The sequence below is a fragment of the Cherax quadricarinatus genome, chromosome 21, assembly GCF_038502225.1.
Source record: "Cherax quadricarinatus isolate ZL_2023a chromosome 21, ASM3850222v1, whole genome shotgun sequence".
Taxonomy (NCBI): domain Eukaryota; kingdom Metazoa; phylum Arthropoda; class Malacostraca; order Decapoda; family Parastacidae; genus Cherax; species Cherax quadricarinatus.
In genome coordinates this window covers 46766886-46781250 of record NC_091312.1, presented here as the reverse complement: position 1 = coordinate 46781250, position 14365 = coordinate 46766886, and positions in this window count along the sequence as shown.

The window sequence follows — 14365 nt, the reverse complement described above, 5'->3', positions numbered from 1 at the left end:
GTTAGTGGTGTTATCTGTGATTATGTCTGCTTTAATGGGGGTATAGTGTTTGTCCAGATATGGTCTAGAAATGAGGCATTTGTGTGAGTGATTCTTGTGGGTTTTGTTATTGTTGGTAGAAGTAAGCAGCTGTACACAGTGTGAATTCAGTCACTTGTGGATCATGGTCATGGATGAGATTTATGTTGAAGTCCCCTGTATTGGGTGGTGTTTGTTCATTTCAGCGCTAGTTATTATGTTTCTTAGTTTTTCACTAAAAGAGTAAATATTGGAGTGAGGAACTCTATAAACTTCTCCAACTGTTAGAGGTTTTGTAAAGTCTTTGGATTTAAATTTAACAAATGCATGTTCACCATGTTCATCCCTTGTGCAAGTAGAATTTATACACTCTAGTTCATCAGAGTAGTAAATAGCTGTTCCACCTCCTAATTGTTCTGGCCTACAATTGTATATGGCTGTGTAGCCAGGTATGGAATAGATGTTTGTAACATGTTTTAACCATGTTTCAGTGAGAGTAATGATAGACATAGTGACATTTAGAGAATTCAGGTCATCATAGTGCTTGCTTAGTGATCTGACATTAAAATTGAATACCGTTATAAAGGCAATTGTTGTTAGGATCACGTGTGTCATTTAATAAAAGTTAATGTCAGGATCAATGTTTGCAATCATATGACTAATGTAAGATTAACAATGTATAAATAAAGATACTACTACCTGTTAATATAATGCCTATGACAAGTATTAAATCAATATTGCACAACTGTTAGGAATCAATATTGTACTGGTGATATGAGAGCTTACACAAGGCAGTACAAAGTATAGGTAGCAACTGAACTATTATACGGATTAAACAGATACTAAACACGTAATAATAGTACAAAAAAATATAAATGAGGGGATAGTAAAAATGGTCTTCAATAAAAATTTAAAAGTAAGATTTGACTTAAATCACAAAATTTCGTCAAGTAATAACACCATAAACAAATTGTAGGAGTAGTAATAAAATATAATGAACTATTAAGACTAGGTATATCATTAGCACCTAACAGTGTTTGCACTAATGCTAGAGAGTAAACAAAAAAAGGGGGAGTTTCAGAATAGTAGTGCTTAACTTTGGATTGCATTGCACTATTACAGACTGCACACACTAGAGAGTAAAAAGAAATATAATAGTTAACTAATGGAGGACTGCAAAAGATAGTTACACATATAATTATGAACATAAGAAAGAAGGAATACTGCAGCAGGCCTAATGACCCATGCGAAGCATGTCCGTGTCCCCCCCCCACCCCTGGATTAGCCCAATGACTTACCTAGTTAGGTCACTTCTACTTAAGGAAGGAGCACGGCATCAGACCTAGTAGCACAAGCTAGTCAGGTCCAACTCACACCCACCCACACACACTCATGTATTTATAAGAACATAAGAACATAAGAACATAAGAACATAAGAACGAAGGAACACTGCAGAAGGCCTACTGGCCCATGCGAGGCAGGTCCAAATCTCCTACCGGCTTAAGCCAATGCACCCAACCTAGTCAGGTCAGGTCACATTGACTTAAGGGAGGAACACGGCAACCGACCTGGTAGCACAAGCTATCAGGTCCAACTCACACCCACCCACATCCACTCATGTATTTATCCAACCTATTTTTAAAGCTACACAACGTTCTGGCCTCTATAACTGTACTCGGGAGTTTGTTCCACTCATCCACAACTCTATTACCAAACCAGTACTTTCCTATATCCTTCCTGAATCTGAATTTTTCCAACTTATAACCATTGCTGCGAGTCCTGTCTAGGCTAGATATTTTCAGCACACTATTTACATCCCCTTTATTTATTCCTGTCTTCCATTTATACACCTCAATCATATCCCCCCTAATTCTATGTCTTTCTAGAGAGTGCAGATTCAAGGCCCTTAGTCTATCCTCATAGGGAAGGTTTCTGATACATGGTATCAACTTTGTCATCCTCCTTTGTACATTTTCCAGAGAATTTATATCCATTCTGTAATACGGTGACCAAAACTGTGCAGCATAATCTAAATGAGGCCTAACCAAGGATGTATAGAGTTGAAGAACAACCTGAGGACTCCTATTATTTATGCTTCTTGATATGAAGCCAAGGATTCTATTAGCTTTATTGCGAACACTTATGCACTGTTGTCTTGGTTTCAGATTACTGCTAACCAGAACTCCTAAATCTGGAAATTTTCAGCACGCTATTTACATTCCCTTTATTCCCTTTTTCCATTTATACACCTCAGGAGTACTAGCAGTACTCCCCTAATTCTACGCCTTTCGAGAGAGTATAGATTCAGGGCCTCAGTCTATCCTCAAAGGGAAGATTTCTGATACATGGGATCAACTTTGTCATCCTCCTCTGTAGGCCATCCTCCTCCTGTATAAAAAAAATAGAATTGTATATCTCTTTAGGCAAACAAGATGGTGACCTTATGGTGTATAACAAGAATATAAATATGAGGTAGTGACTGGACAGCTTAGAATCACCGCTGTCAGATTGACATTATGGAATTGAGGTGTGGACTCCATATTAGTGCTGCATACTTTACAATGAGCCCGATACTCACAAAGTCCATTATTGTGAGTGACTCCTTTCTTAGAATTCCGAAAGCAGTTGCTGTAGCAGTTATTCGCTTCATTTGAGCTTGGCGATATGCTTGTTGTACTCACCCCACAATCATTCTCATTGAATGAGATTTACAGCCTTTGCCTCCAGAGCCTGTACTTCTTGACTGTACTCCTTCTACGGTCTTCTTTGTCCTTCCCTGAACTAAATAAATTTGCACTTGCCGAGTTAAATTCCAGTAGCTACTTGACAGACCAGACTTGCAGCTTGTCCAGCTCCATATATAGCCTTTCATTTTTCTCATCTGCTTGTATTTTTCTCATTAGTTTCACATCTGTGAACAGGGATGCTTCTTACTCTGTTCCTTCCGTCATATCATTCATGCTTATAAAAACTAGTAACAATGTTAGTACTAATCCTTGTGGAACCCCACTCGTCAGTTCTGAGACCTCTTCCCGGACAATCATTCTTTGTTTTCTTCCTGTTAGGTATGCCTTAATCCATTGCAGTGCTTTCCCTGTTATTCATGTTTGCTCTATCTTTTTGCACCAGTCTCGTGTGTGATAGTATGTTAAAAGCCTTCCTACATTCCAAGTAGATACAATCCACCCATCTCTCTCCCGTCTTACTTCTGTTACTTTGTCGTAACTGGTTTGTGAGATAAATCCACTCTTTTATAGGTGCTTTGCCACTCTTCTGATAATCTGCATTGGCTTACATATTTGTCTGTAGATTAATGCTTTCTGTCTGTCTCCTTTCTTAAAAATTGAGACTACATTTGCTGCCTTCCACACCTTTGGCAGTTGCCCCGTCTTGATTGACTTGTTGAAGATTATTGCTAGTGGTACTCATAGTACCTCTGGTCCCATTCTCAAGACATGTGAATATATATTGTCTGCTCCCACTGTCTTTGTGGTATCTAGCTCACACAATAGCTTTCTGACCTCTTCCCCAGTTGTATACATTGTGTCCAGCGCTCGCTGGTGTACTCTAAAGCTTCGGCTCACTGGCAGCCTTTGTGTCTTCTCTTAGAATACCTCCCTAAATTTCTTGCTGAGCTCATTACAGACTTCCTGGTCATTCCTATTGAGGTCTTCTCCTTCCTTCTTCAGCCTGTTAATTGATCCTTTATTGTTGCCTTCCACCTGATGTGGCTATATAACAGCTTACGGTAGGATTTATCTTCCTATACAATGTCATTCTCAAATTCTCGTTGAGTATCTCTTTTTACCCATGAATATATATTCATTTCTGGTTCATCGGCTCAATGTCTTGTCTTGCTGAATTCTTTGCATTCTATTTTTTTTCCATTCTCTAGCACTTTGGCCTTTCTGCACTTTTGGGTGAACCATGAGCTCATTCCATTTTTCCTGTTGTTTCCTTTGCTCATGGGTACGACTTTCTCCTCTGCCTCTCTGCTATTTATAGACACATACTCCATCTCATTCATTGTCTTTACCTCTAGTTCTCTCTCCCACTACACTTCATTCAGGAATTGCATTATATAATTGCGCAAGCATCTCTTTTGAAGTCTGGTTTCTCACATTTCCTGTGCTACTCCTTTCTCCATGTTTATAAGGTATTCACAATGTAGGACCATGTTGTCACTAGCACCAAGGGTTCCTTCATATGCAATATCCCTTATGTCAGAACGTCTCATTGTGAATACAAGATCCAGCCTTGTGGTTTATCATTTCCTCTGTCCCTGGTTGTGTCGCTAACATGCTGGAGAATGAAATTCTCCTTTACCCCGTCCTGCATCTTAACTCTCTGCATTTCTGGTTCTTCTTGTGTCTTTATATTCTCCTAGTCTTGTGGTTAAAGCCACCCATGATCAACAGTTTTGATCTGCTTTTGTGTGCTCTTTTGGCTACCACTTCTGTAGTTTGTCATATTCTTGTCTAGGTCTCTTGCTGTTCAACAGAGGGTTGAACATTTTTGCTGTCACCACCCTGGGACCACAGGTCTTCAGGGTGTCTACTATATTGTCATCTGGTTCCTCTCTCTCTGTTCCTCTCATCTCAAAACTCCACTGGTTTCTGATGAACAGTGCAACTCCTCCCTCAGTCTTTCCTCATAATCCGATATTCAGGCAGGAAAATTGTCTGTTATCATGTCTATATGCTTTTATCAGTGAGTGCTATCTCTACTATTCGATCATTCCATTTATCACTCTTATTTGATATTCCCTCTGCAATAGAGTGCCATTCTTTCACTTTCTTTTCTGCAATAGTGTTCCAGTTCTTGGGTTCCCGAATTCATTGTCCTTACATATTGGTCTGGGGGTGGGAGTGGATGGTGTGGGTTGGAGGTAAGGGGGGAGATGGGTTTTTGCTCTGAAAGGGGGTTTGGATCCCGAATGTAGAAGAGGTGGATGAGGAGGCTGGGGTGAAGGGAGACATGGGGCCTTGGGGTTGAGATAAGGAACAGTTGTGAGGAAGGTACTTGCACTGGACAGGAAGGTACTTGCACTGGACAGTTGGCATAGGAAGTAGAGTGGTTGAGATGTGGCTTGTTTTGGGCTATTGAGTTTGCGTGAGAGGGGAGGTTAGGACGTGAAGAAGGGGGTCTGTGTGAGGGTGTGACTGGTGTTCCTCCAGAGGCTGAGCTTCCAAATTTGTAGATGCACGCTCCGTCTCTCCTTCCGGTCTTCTGCTTCCTTGTACTCTTTCTCGGGTACCTTCTTTAACTTCTCCTTCATCGCTTTGCAATAATCACTAAGCTGTTTTTTTCCCACTTTTGTTCCACTTTGCACCTGAGCCCCACTACCATCAGTCTACTCATGTCCTGATCCTTCCTCCTCGGCTCCTTTTCCTCTTCTAGTTGTCTTTTGCATTCTCATATGAGTGTCTCTTAAGTCCCTTTCCTAACTATTATATACTAGCAGTACTATCATATTACATGCTGGTGCACAAACAGATCTTTTAAAATACCTGTAGATGCACGCACCACCTGGTAATATAGTCTTAATGAGGCACTCGTTGCTTTCAGTAAGAGCTTTCACTACATATTTCCTGGTACTCAAAGGTGTGTGTGTGTGTGGGTGTGGGTGTGGGTGTGGGTGTGGGTGTGGGTGTGGGTGTGGGTGTGGGTGTGGGTGTGAGTGTGAGTGTGGGTGTGTGTGTGTGGGTGTAATCACTGAATCATACTCTACGAGTTGTATTTGAAGGGGTCGAGATCAGGTCCTCGCCCTGGCCCTAGGCCACTTTGATTAGCATTACCGACTTTTGGGCTCATGGGTCGTATCATATCTACTCTTGAGGCTGTGTACCGAGTTTGGCTTCTCCATTGCCTCATTCAAATCATTCCACATCTCGACCACCTGAGACTAAATAAATTTCTCTTCATTTTCAGCTTCCATCTGTGCCCTCCTAATTCAGACACAAATAAATAGTCTTTCCTTATCAGCCCTTTCAATTCCTCTTAAGTTTTTGTACGAAGTAATCATATCTTCCCTTGTACCTCACTACTTTAAGTTGGTCACATTCAGTTCCTTCAACCTCTACTGATGTAGTTCTCTCAGCTCAGGTATTAGTCTATTTGCAAATCTTTTGGCCTTCTCGAATTTCTTCATTTGTTTGACCAAGTGTAGGCTCTATGCTGGGGCAGTGTAGTCAATGATTGGCCTAACATATATCGTATATAAGGTTTCTGAAGGATTTTTTGATTAAAGTTCTTGCATGATATTCAGAGATTTGCTAGCCTTACATATGTCGCTTCTGTTGAAAGGTTCATTTTAAAATTTGCGATATACTGGGTGTTATAATCACCCAAGATTCTTTTCAGTGTCATATATTTGCAATTTCTCTCTGCCCATGCTGTTCTCTGTGTCCGGTCTGCTCTTAACTTCTCTAAAACACACTGCGTTCCGTTTGTTTGGGTTGAACTCGAGCAACCACTTGTTTAATCACATCTGCAGTCTTTTGAGATCTTTCTGGAGTTTGTCACTGTCTTGTTCTGTTCATATTCTTCTAATTAGTTCTGCATCATCAGCGACACAAGGCTCCATCCTTTCTGGTAGGTCTTTCGCGTATATTATTAACAGCCATAGTCCTAACACTAATCCTTGCGGAACCCCATTCGTTACTCTCACCCATTAGGATGTCTCGTCTTTCATCACTCTTTGCCTTCTGTCAACTGGTTATTCCTTGAGCCAATGAAATTGTTTTTCTAATTTCTTGACTTATGTCTGGTGAAATAGTGTTGCAAATGCTCTATATTCCATGAAAACACAATTCACCCAACTCCATCTTTCTTGTTTTAATCCCTGTATCTTTCCATCCCAAAATCCGTGCTGCTTTATGTATAAAATATCTCAGTTTGAAGCGTCCCAATACATTTTTCCTTATTATCTTCTCTTTTGACAGTATGCAAGTTAATAAACATGGACCACACTTGCCCTTTTCCAGCTTTGTGGCAGCCGTCCAAATTGGGGAAATTAATTAAATATATTTGCTACTGGGTCACATAGCTCTTTGTCCCGTCTTTCAGCACCAGTGTAGATATGTTGACGTAACAAAAGCAATAGGACCATTGCTTTTGTTACGTCCATCTCAAGTAGTAGACTAATTTTTTCTTTCGTTTAATTTACACTCTCCATTACCTTTAAAGTCAGTTTTGACTGCAATGCCTTCCTGTCTCCGTTTTCTTCATTGAAGACTTATAGGTAAGCAGTTCACATAATTGCTGTCATTCTCCATGTACCCAACCCTCTGTCTCATAGCTTTTGATACTCTGTCGTTGAACTTCATTAGGTTAATGGCAGAGGATTTCTCATTCCTAAAACCGTGCTGGTTATTTTATATGGGCCTCTTTCCTTCTAGATGCTCCACCACATTTCTGATAATCTTCTCTATGACTTTGCATAATATGCATGTCAGTGACACTGGTCTGTAGATTAATGCTTCCTGTCTCTCTCCTTTCTTAAAAATTGGGACTATATTTGCTGACTTCCATACCTCTTGTAGTTGTCCTCTTTCCATAGATTTATTTACGATAGTGGTTAGTGGCATCACACAGTGCCTCAACTCCCTTTCTCTCACGACCCATTGAGAGATGATGCCTGGGCCCACTACCTTCGAGGTATCTAGTTCGCATAGCAGTTTCTTTACCTCCTCCTCGGTTGTGTGTAGTGTGTCCAGCCGTTGTTGGTGTTCTCTGTCACTTCGGTTTGCTGGATTCCCTTTTGTCTCTACTGAGAATACCTCCCTAAATCTAATGCTGAGCTCTTCGCATACTTCCTGGTCATTTCATGTAAGCTCCCCTCCTTCCTCCCTCAATCTGATTACTTGGTCCTTGATTGCTGTTTTACTCCTGATGTGGCTGTATAACAATTTTGGATCAGAGTTGCCTTTCGATGCTATGCCATTCTCGTATTGCCGCTGGGCTTTACTCCTTATCTTATGTATATTCATTTCTGGCTTTTCGGCTCAAATCCGTGTTTTCCTGGGTTCTTTGCCTTCTATACCTTTTCCATGCTTTAGCGCACTTGGCTTTTGCCTCTCCACACCTTCGGGCGAACTATGGGTTATGTTCATCCATTGTTTCTGTCGCCCTTGGGTATGAACTTCTCTGCCTCGCTTCACTTTGTAGCCAAGTGTTCCATTATTTTATTTACTGTCTTTCCCTCTAGTTCTCTTCCCCATTGCATCTTGTGCAGGAATTGCCTCATACCTGTATTGCGAACAGAGTTGTAGTCTTGTGGCCTGCACACCTGGTTGTAACACGATAACCAAGGTAGAAATGAGGAATAAGGAAAAGACAGTTGTGAGTAATAAATAAATATATATTTAATTTCCCAAACAGGAAGTAATTATATGTACAGTATTTACAATGGATATGTAGAAAAAGATAATTTGAAGGCAAGAGATAAGGTGAAAACCGCCTTCGACCGAGCCTGAGGTAAGTATGTCAGTGTTGCTTTACGTTGGTCCAACCTAGCTAAACAAGTTTGGCTGGCTTCCTTGTCAATGACTGGGTTGATCCAAGGTGCTAGCATAACAAGAGGACCCTGCTCATTATACCCTTAGCATCTGTTAGGTGAAATGACACAAGTGCAACTAATGCATCATTTTATTGTGGCAACGTTTGGCTCTTCAGGAGCTTTGTCAAGCCGTTACAAACAGTACATGGATACAGAGGGTATATATAGGTTTTAGAGTGAGATGTAAGGAACAATATAATCGTTGTAGAAGTAGCAGTTGTAATACTAGTGGTAGTAATAATAGTAAGACGTGTGGTTATTAAAGCTTATTGCTTGGGTAGCATTAAAATGGGTTGGGTAAATATTTTTGTTAGTCGGATGGATTTGAGAGGGTCTGTTGCTATGTTCCTCCTCTCTTATGTTCTTATGTAGCATCAGCAGCAGCAACTATGTGATGGCAGGGTTTATTGTTTGGAGGAGGATTCTTGCTAATACTTCAGAGATGATGAAGCTGCCTTCATTTAGTTAATTGTGTTAGAAATGGTGATTAGTGATGATTCAAAGCATTTACGTCTAAGGAAGTCAGGTTCTTTAACCACTAGTTGGGTGCCGTTGAATTTCATGAGGTGATTGGCGGAATTCCGGTGTTGTACGCAGCCTTTGTTCAAGTTATCGTTCTTACATGCATTAATGTGTTCACTGAGACGTGTGTCGAGGTTCTGGGCTGTTTCACCTACATATATTCTGTCACATCCATCACAGGGTATAGTACAAACTCCTGCATTGACTGGTTCATGTTGGCTCGATTTTGTCCTGGTTAGATCCCTTATGGAAGTGCTGGAAGCGATGGCGTTTATAGCGTTAGCTTGTGCAAGTATTTTAGAAACGTTCAGTGCAACCTGACTGTTGGGAAGGATGTAGCATTGTTAAGAGTGGTGTTGGTGCGTGGAGAATTAATGATCTAAAGAGCTCTTTTCTTGTAGTCTGATGAAAAACGAAGGATAATGTAGATCAGTGAAGGTCTGGTGTAAGTACATTCCTCGTCTAGAAACTCGGGACTACAAATTTGGTAAGCTCTTAGGAAAAGTCCGATAAGATGCCTCTTTTGATGTTAGTATCTTGACTGGAATAGAAGTGTGTTAGATCATTTTTGTTTCATAGGTTTCCGGTAAACTTGAAACCATAGTGTTATCTACCTTATTCTAACTTGAAACCTTAGAGTGTTATCTATCGGAAACCTACAAACAAAAATGACCCTTCTCACTTCTAGTATCAGCATGACTGCGAACCTTTCAAACTTCTCGAGTATTTTCACTTGCTTGACCAAGTGTGAGCGCCATGCTATGGGCTCCTTCTTAATGACTGGTAAATTTAGGTTATATATGACTTTCTGAAGGATGTTTTCTCAGCATCCTGCTTGCTCTCCTGATGTTTGTGAACCTGACATATTCCGCTGACCTTATATATATATATATATATATATTATATATATATATATATATATATATATATATATATATATATATATATATATATACATATATATATATATATATATGTCGTGCCGAATAGGCAGAATTTGCGATCTTGGCTTAAATAGCAACGCTCATCTTGCCATATAGGACAAGTGAAAATTTGTGTATGCAATAATTTCGCCAAAATAATTCTGAACCTAACGAAAAAAAATATATTTCATTGTGTTTGTTTAGTATTAAATTATTGTAAACAAATCTAAAATATATTTAGTTGGGTTAGGCTAAAATAAATTGTTCTTGTTATAATAAGGTTAGGTAAGTTTTCTAAGATTCTTTTGGAGCAAAATTAAAATTTTTTACAATAACATTAATGAAAAAAATATATCTTTAAACGTATAAGAGAAAATTTTAGAAAGGACTTAATTTTAAATGAGTTCTTGCTAATTGACCAGTTTTACATATTCGGCACGACATATATATATATATATATATATATATATATATATATATATATATATATATATATATATATATATATATATATATATATATATATTTATTTATTATCACACTGGCCGATTCCCACCAAGGCAGGGTGGCCCGAAAAAGAAAAACTTTCACCATCATTCACTCCATCACTGTCTTGCCAGAAGGGTGCCTTACACTACACTTATATATATATATATATATATATATATATATATATATATATATATATATATATATATATATATATATATATATACACACACACATATACAAATACTAGTAACTAAATGGTTATAACTGATTATCATTTTTAAAGCGGTTGACCGGTAAGCCAGCGGAAGGCCTCGGTCAGATGGTCAAAAGCTCCAACGGTGGGTCATCTGACTAAGACAAGCGTCAGGAAACACCTGTCCTGTTTCCTGACAAACCTTACCTAACCTGACATTATATAGTTTACTGTATGTGTAATTCCGGAGATATTTTTTGTATTTATCCTCAGGTCTTATTTTTTTACTCCTTGATATTTACAGCTTCTCTATTTATTTGTATGGACTGAATTCGAGAAGCCGTTTATATGTCCACATTTCTAGACAGTTGAAGCTCACTGGAGTTTGTCACAATTCTGTATTATTCTTATTCTTATTAGTTTTAGTTCATCAACAAACAGTGACACGTGGGATTCGATTTCTTGCTGTACCCCACTAATTACTTTCTCCCATTCTTAAATCTCATACCTTCTATTAGTTGTCCTAGATAAGAGCTTTAGCAACTATTCTGAGTTAGGCAAAGGCACAGTTCTATAATTTTGATAAAAAGAACGTAGATAAATGTGTTTAAGAAGCAACTTGCACTGTGACTGATGTTTAGGCTTAGTTCAATGTACTTCAGGAAGTTTGACACTCACTGATGGATGATCAAACTGAACGAAAAATATGTGGTCAGCCTCATAGTCATTTTCTTGAGCCCTGTATTCTTCATTGTCCATTTATAGAGATAGTATAATAACCTATGTGATATGCCAAAGATTCTCATTAATGAAAATAAGATATTAGACAATTTAGCAATTATTATTATTATTATTATTATTATTATTATTATTATTATTATTATAATGGGGAAGCGCTAAACCCGTAGGATTATACAGCGCCTGTAGGGGGGGATGGAAGATATTTAGGCTTAAATCAGGAAACTGGAGCACAGATCCAATTCCCCAGATCAAGAGCCCCTCACCAGCGTCAAGGAATCTCCCTTGAAGGGACAATTTAGCAAATATATAAAATTTACTGTCAACAGATAAGACAAGTGTAGGTATAAATCTAGACTAGATCCTGTTAAATCTTCTGGGATCAACTTCCTAGTTTGTACATCTATATGCTTGTGCAACATGTTGGGTATTTTTAATCTGTAGACGTTTCTCCAACCAGTCAGATTATCAATACAATACAGAAAACTGAAAAGGTCGAATATCAGGTTATTAGTCCCTCAGCTCAGGAGCTGGTGTTCAGTACCGTAGTCTTGATAAATCTGAAGCACAGACAGAAAGACTTGAGCTTATGTAATGGAGTCAGATAAGATAAAGGCATTCACACTTGTAGGAGGGAGTTCCCAGTGGAAGTAGGTCATACCCTGGAGATGGACCAGTGGTAGTAAGTAGTTGTGGATATGTCATCTGCATCAGGAATCCATGATGTTGGTATGGCTGACATGATGTTGCTGTGTCTGACATGGTGTTATGTCTGACATGATGTTGCTATGTCTGACATGGTGTTCTTATATCTGACATGATGTTGCTATGTCTGACATGATGTTCTTATATCTGACATGGTGTTGCTATGTCTGGCATGATGTTGCCATGTCTGGCATGATGTTGCCATGTCTGACATGATGTTGCCATGTCTGACATGATGTTGCCATGTCTGACATGATGTTGCCATGTCTGACATGATGTTGCCATGTCTGACATGATGTTGCCATGTCTGACATGATGTTGCCATGTCTGACATGATGTTGCCATGTCTGACATGATGTTGCCATGTCTGACATGATGTTGCCATGTCTGACATGATGTTGCCATGTCTGGCATGATGTTGCCATGTCTGACATGATGTTGCCATGTCTGACATGATGTTGCCATGTCTGACATGTTGCTGCTATGTCAGACATGTCTCACATATATGACACACCACAATGCCTTAAGTGAGGTAAAGATAATTTAGGGAGTAGCATAGACTGAATAATAATAATAATAATAATAATAATAATAATAATAATAATAATAATAATAATATTTGAAATACAAAGTAACATATTTAGAAACGATGGTCACTGTTTTAGAGACATTTTTATACTCGTACATTGAATAAATGTCGAATTTTAAAGTATTATTATAGTTCAAACATAAAAATCCCCCCCAACCTTTTCTTTCAACTTAAGTATTATACACAAACTCTGGAAGACAAAATTCTCGTTATGGAGGAAAAGTGTTAATGGTAATGTTATTAGTACAAAGAAGATGGTGCAATACTAATTGAGATTTTGTAGAGATATTATACAAATAAAATTTTGTTCAGTGAATTTTTTTCAATATGTAGTATTTTTTCATTACTGTTTTACATAATATAACTGAATGAAGTTCAAATACCAATAAAGTAAATATTAATTAAAGCTGATATAAATAATAGTTAAATGGTTGTACAATATGAAGAAGACAGTGAGGAGGTAATAAATGAAAATAAGTTTTTAAAAATCAGAAAGAAAAGTGTTTTTATAGAAGATAATATAATACCTTTACTGGCTGCATAGTTAAGTTTTCTTATACAAATATTAAGAAAATGCTGGATAAAATATGCAAGGAAATTACATATATATATATATATGCTTGAATGTGCGTGGATGTAGTGCGGATGACAAGAAACAGATGATTGCTGATGTTATGAATGAAAGAAAGTTGGATGCCCTGGCCCTAAGCGAAACAAAGCTGAAGGGGGTAGGGGAGTTTCGGTGGGGGTAAATAAATGGGATTAAATCTGGAGTATCTGAGAGAGTTAGAGCAAAGGAAGGGGTAGCAGTAATGTTGAATGATCAGTTATGGAAGGAGAAAAGAGAATATGAATGTGTAAATTCAAGAATTATGTGGATTAAAGTAAAGGTTGGATGCGAGAAGTGGGTCATAATAAGCGTGTATGCACCTGGAGAAGAGAGGAATGTATAGGAGAGAGAGAGATTTTGGGAGATGTTAAGTGAATGTATAGGAGCCTTTGAACCAAGTGAGAGAGTAATTGTGGTAGGGGACCTGAATGCTAAAGTAGGAGAAAATTTTAGAGAGGGTGTGGTAGGTAAGTTTGGGGTGCCAGGTGTAAATGATAATGGGAGCCCTTTGATTGAACTTTGTATAGAAAGGGGTTTAGTTATAGGTAATACATATTTTAAGAAAAAGAGGATAAATAAGTATACAAGATATGATGTAGGGCGAAATGACAGTAGTTTGTTGGATTATGTATTGGTAGATAAAAAACTGTTGAGTAGACTTCGGGATGTACGTGTTTATAGAGGGGCCACACATATATCAGATCACTTTCTAGTTGTAGCTACACTGAGAGTAAAAGGTAGATGGGATACAAGGAGAATAGAAGCATCAGGGAAGAGAGAGTTGAAGGTTTATAAACTAAAAGAGGAGGCAGTTAGGGTAAGATATAAACAGCTATTGGAGGATAGATGGGCTAATGAGAGCATAGGCAATGGGGTCGAAGAGGTATGGGGTAGGTTTAAAAATGTAGTGTTAGTGTTCAGCAGAAGTTTGTGGTTACAGGAAAGTGGGTGCGGGAGGGAAGAGGAGCGATTGGTGGAATGATGATGTAAAGAGAGTAGTAAGGGAGAAAAAGTT